The 5,000-nt window shown below is 53.5% G+C and overlaps 1 non-coding gene across 1 annotated transcript in view; it reads left to right on the top strand.

Moving 5' to 3' along the window:
• Positions 1–3,381: 3,381 nt before the first annotated feature.
• LOC126134562 (small subunit ribosomal RNA) overlaps positions 3,382–5,000 on the top strand; it is a 1,909-nt gene continuing 290 nt past the window's right edge. Inside the window, exon 1 of the ribosomal RNA XR_007527769.1 lies at positions 3,382–5,000. This exon is cut by the window's right edge and continues 290 nt beyond it. This is a non-coding gene — a ribosomal RNA (small subunit ribosomal RNA).

The raw sequence follows: 5,000 nt of genomic DNA, 5'->3' as shown, positions 1-5,000 counted from the left end.
TTTGTACCGCAATGTAACGCAATTTGTACCGCAATGTAACGCAATTTCTACCTTAACCTAACCCACGTTGTGCCTTAACCTAACCCACGTTGTGCCTTAACCTAACCCACGTTGTGCCTTAACCTAACCCACGTTGTGCCTTAACCTAACCCACGTTGTGCCTTAACCTAACCCACGTTGTGCCTTAACCTAACCCACGTTGTGCCTTAACCTAACCCACGTTGTGCCTTAACCTAACCCACGTTGTGCCTTAACCTAACCCACGTTGTGCCTTAACCTAACCCACGTTGTGCCTTAACCTAACCCACGTTGTGCCTTAACCTAACCCACGTTGTGCCTTAACCTAACCCACGTTGTGCCTTAACCTAACCCACGTTGTGCCTTAACCTAACCCAAGTTGTGCCTTAACCTAACCCAAGTTGTGCCTTAACCTAACCCAAGTTGTGCCTTAACCTAACCCAAGTTGTGCCTTAACCTAACCCAAGTTGTGCCTTAACCTAACCCAAGTTGTGCCTTAACCTAACCCAAGTTGTGCCTTAACCTAACCCAAGTTGTGCCTTAACCTAACCCAAGTTGTGCCTTAACCTAACCCACGTTGTGCCTTAACCTAACCCAAGTTGTGCCTTAACCTAACCCACGTTGTGCCTTAACCTAACCCACGTTGTGCCTTAACCTAACCCACGTTGTGCCTTAACCTAACCCACGTTGTGCCTTAACCTAACCCACGTTGTGCCTTAACCTAACCCACGTTGTGCCTTAACCTAACCCACGTTGTGCCTTAACCTAACCCACGTTGTGCCTTAACCTAACCCACGTTGTGCCTTAACCTAACCCACGTTGTGCCTTAACCTAACCCACGTTGTGCCTTAACCTAACCCACGTTGTGCCTTAACCTAACCCACGTTGTGCCTTAACCTAACCCACGTTGTGCCTTAACCTAACCCACGTTGTGCCTTAACCTAACCCACGTTGTGCCTTAACCTAACCCACGTTGTGCCTTAACCTAACCCACGTTGTGCCTTAACCTAACCCACGTTGTGCCTTAACCTAACCCAAGTTGTGCCTTAACCTAACCCAAGTTGTGCCTTAACCTAACCCAAGTTGTGCCTTAACCTAACCCAAGTTGTGCCTTAACCTAACCCAAGTTGTGCCTTAACCTAACCCAAGTTGTGCCTTAACCTAACCCAAGTTGTGCCTTAACCTAACCCAAGTTGTGCCTTAACCTAACCCACGTTGTGCCTTAACCTAACCCACGTTGTGCCTTAACCTAACCCACGTTGTGCCTTAACCTAACCCACGTTGTGCCTTAACCTAACCCACGTTGTGCCTTAACCTAACCCACGTTGTGCCTTAACCTAACCCACGTTGTGCCTTAACCTAACCCACGTTGTGCCTTAACCTAACCCACGTTGTGCCTTAACCTAACCCACGTTGTGCCTTAACCTAACCACGTTGTGCCTTAACCTAACCCACGTTGTGCCTTAACCTAACCCACGTTGTGCCTTAACCTAACCCACGTTGTGCCTTAACCTAACCCACGTTGTGCCTTAACCTAACCCACGTTGTGCCTTAACCTAACCCAAGTTGTGCCTTAACCTAACCCACGTTGTGCCTTAACCTAACCCAAGTTGTGCCTTAACCTGCTCTGTAATTGGCATATGACACGTTACATTAATCCAGTGTTGTCTAACCACAACCCTCTGAATATAGTTCGCTACTCGCACCGCCCACCCTCTTGTGTATCGTTTCATGTTCAACACTTCGCAAGTGTTGCTTACTTTTTACATGCTCCCGCTGTACACTGTAATGTGGACGACTGCAGGATGTACATCGCCCCCACCCTCCCCCCTGCCTTCGCACGCTGGTCGTTCAGGTGCTTGCGTGTTCAATGCCCTTCGCAGCTGTTCACTGGCATTCGCATGTCGAAGCGCTCAGTCTACGTCGTGGTACGGCCTGTGTCCACTGTCCGCTGATGTCGTAAGCTTAACCCTCACATTGTACTGCACATAGGTCCGTATGTACTGCATGATACGCTGTGGCACATGTGTGACCGTACAACGACTGCGCCAACAACAGCGAACCATACGGTCCAAATGTTGTGCACTCAGCCACGTGCCGTCTCCCCATAACAGCTACATTGCAGTGTGGTACGCCATAGAGACGTGTGGGATTAACGGACGCCCTGGATGGCGATCAGCATGAGCCGTCTGTTGATGTAGTGGCGCGTGTATTCAAACGTAGTCGTCTCTTCTCACACAGTGTGATAGCATGGTGCACCGCGTTCCACATCTGCGACATGGTACAGATGCTGGTTGACAGTCGGTCTCGTAATGGACATCGCATACGTAGGGGGCCACCTCCCACGTGTTCTCTAGTCGTGCACATTTTGTTGCGTGTATGTGGGCAGACGTAGTGTGTCGTGACACCTAACAGACAGGTATGCAATAATCGTTGCATTTGCAAACTGGGATGGACGTCTACGTTTGCTGGTGACGTTACGCAAATGAACAACTGGTAAACCCATTGTGGTGCGGTTGTTGTTGCTGGAGGTAAATCAGTAAGGGCAAATCTGTGTGTGAAGCGATACGCGGCGGTGGCTGGGTGGGACCGTCCCCGGCCGGTGAGGGGGGGCCGCCCGGCGTGCTGGCCGCGCGGTGCGTGGGCGCACGCGCTACAGCCGGCTGGTGGGGGCGCCCAGTGGCAGGCGCGCCGGCCGACGGACGCGGCAGGCGGCGCAGCTGCGCGCCGGGGCACCCTGCGCGCGGCGCCGGGCGGCCAAAGTGGGTCCTCGCGGGCCCGGTGCGAAGCGCGGTGGACATCTGCAGTGTGCTGGTCCGACTGAGGACTGTGTGCGTTGAGGATGCGCCGCCGCCCGGCACTCGGCGCCGCGACGCCGTCTGCTGCTCGGTCGCCCCAGCGGTTCTCGCTGGTGGTTTGTATCGCAGTTGTGCAGACGTGTTGGCACGTGCGCTGTGCTGGGAGAGTTCGCTTCGGCACCCACGTGGGGCCTTTGCCCTTCTGTGGCGCTGGCGTTGGAGCTGCCGGTCACCGTAGGTGGCGCGTGTTGTCTCCCGCCGGCAATGCCACGACAGCACGCTCCCGGGCCTCTGTCGGCAGCGGCAAGCTCAGTTGGGAGCACGGGTGGTCGCACCTAAAGCGTCTACTCGCCTAACTCCGGGCGATTGCGCCTCTCTCGAACCCGACCAAGTACTTAGGACGGCGCTGCGCGCCGCCGGGACCTGAGAGGGTTTCGAGGTGTATTGTGCAGGGGAGCTCAGCCTCCTCCTGTTTGCAGAATAATTGAGCGGACGCTTGCGTGTTCGCGCGGGCCCCTGGGACACACTCCCGGGCGGCCGGCTGCTCAGCTCTAGTTGACGCAGCTCCCTGGTTGATCCTGCCAGTAGTCATATGCTTGTCTCAAAGATTAAGCCATGCATGTCTCAGTACAAGCCGCATTAAGGTGAAACCGCGAATGGCTCATTAAATCAGTTATGGTTCCTTAGATCGTACCCACGTTACTTGGATAACTGTGGTAATTCTAGAGCTAATACATGCAAACAGAGTCCCGACCAGAGATGGAAGGGACGCTTTTATTAGATCAAAACCAATCGGTCGGCTCGTCCGGTCCGTTTGCCTTGGTGACTCTGAATAACTTTGGGCTGATCGCACGGTCCTCGTACCGGCGACGCATCTTTCAAATGTCTGCCTTATCAACTGTCGATGGTAGGTTCTGCGCCTACCATGGTTGTAACGGGTAACGGGGAATCAGGGTTCGATTCCGGAGAGGGAGCCTGAGAAACGGCTACCACATCCAAGGAAGGCAGCAGGCGCGCAAATTACCCACTCCCGGCACGGGGAGGTAGTGACGAAAAATAACGATACGGGACTCATCCGAGGCCCCGTAATCGGAATGAGTACACTTTAAATCCTTTAACGAGTATCTATTGGAGGGCAAGTCTGGTGCCAGCAGCCGCGGTAATTCCAGCTCCAATAGCGTATATTAAAGTTGTTGCGGTTAAAAAGCTCGTAGTTGGATTTGTGTCCCACGCTGTTGGTTCACCGCCCGTCGGTGTTTAACTGGCATGTATCGTGGGACGTCCTGCCGGTGGGGCGAGCCGAAGGCGTGCGACCGCCTCGTGCGTGTTCGTGCGTCCCGAGGCGGACCCCGTTGAAATCCTACCAAGGTGCTCTTTATTGAGTGTCTGGGTGGGCCGGCACGTTTACTTTGAACAAATTAGAGTGCTTAAAGCAGGCAAGCCCGCCTGAATACTGTGTGCATGGAATAATGGAATAGGACCTCGGTTCTATTTTGTTGGTTTTCGGAACCCGAGGTAATGATTAATAGGGACAGGCGGGGGCATTCGTATTGCGACGTTAGAGGTGAAATTCTTGGATCGTCGCAAGACGAACAGAAGCGAAAGCATTTGCCAAGTATGTTTTCATTAATCAAGAACGAAAGTTAGAGGTTCGAAGGCGATCAGATACCGCCCTAGTTCTAACCATAAACGATGCCAGCCAGCGATCCGCCGCAGTTCCTCCGATGACTCGGCGGGCAGCCTCCGGGAAACCAAAGCTTTTGGGTTCCGGGGGAAGTATGGTTGCAAAGCTGAAACTTAAAGGAATTGACGGAAGGGCACCACCAGGAGTGGAGCCTGCGGCTTAATTTGACTCAACACGGGAAACCTCACCAGGCCCGGACACCGGAAGGATTGACAGATTGATAGCTCTTTCTTGATTCGGTGGGTGGTGGTGCATGGCCGTTCTTAGTTGGTGGAGCGATTTGTCTGGTTAATTCCGATAACGAACGAGACTCTAGCCTGCTAACTAGTCGCGTGACATCCTTCGTGCTGTCAGCGATTACTTTTCTTCTTAGAGGGACAGGCGGCTTCTAGCCGCACGAGATTGAGCAATAACAGGTCTGTGATGCCCTTAGATGTTCTGGGCCGCACGCGCGCTACACTGAAGGAATCAGCGTGTCTTCCTAGGCCGAAAGGTCGGGG

This window comes from Schistocerca cancellata, unplaced genomic scaffold (genome assembly GCF_023864275.1).
Source record: "Schistocerca cancellata isolate TAMUIC-IGC-003103 unplaced genomic scaffold, iqSchCanc2.1 HiC_scaffold_607, whole genome shotgun sequence".
In the NCBI taxonomy this organism is placed as follows: domain Eukaryota; kingdom Metazoa; phylum Arthropoda; class Insecta; order Orthoptera; family Acrididae; genus Schistocerca; species Schistocerca cancellata.
Note: the sequence above shows the minus strand (reverse complement) of the source record. Positions and strands in the feature narration are given on the sequence as shown.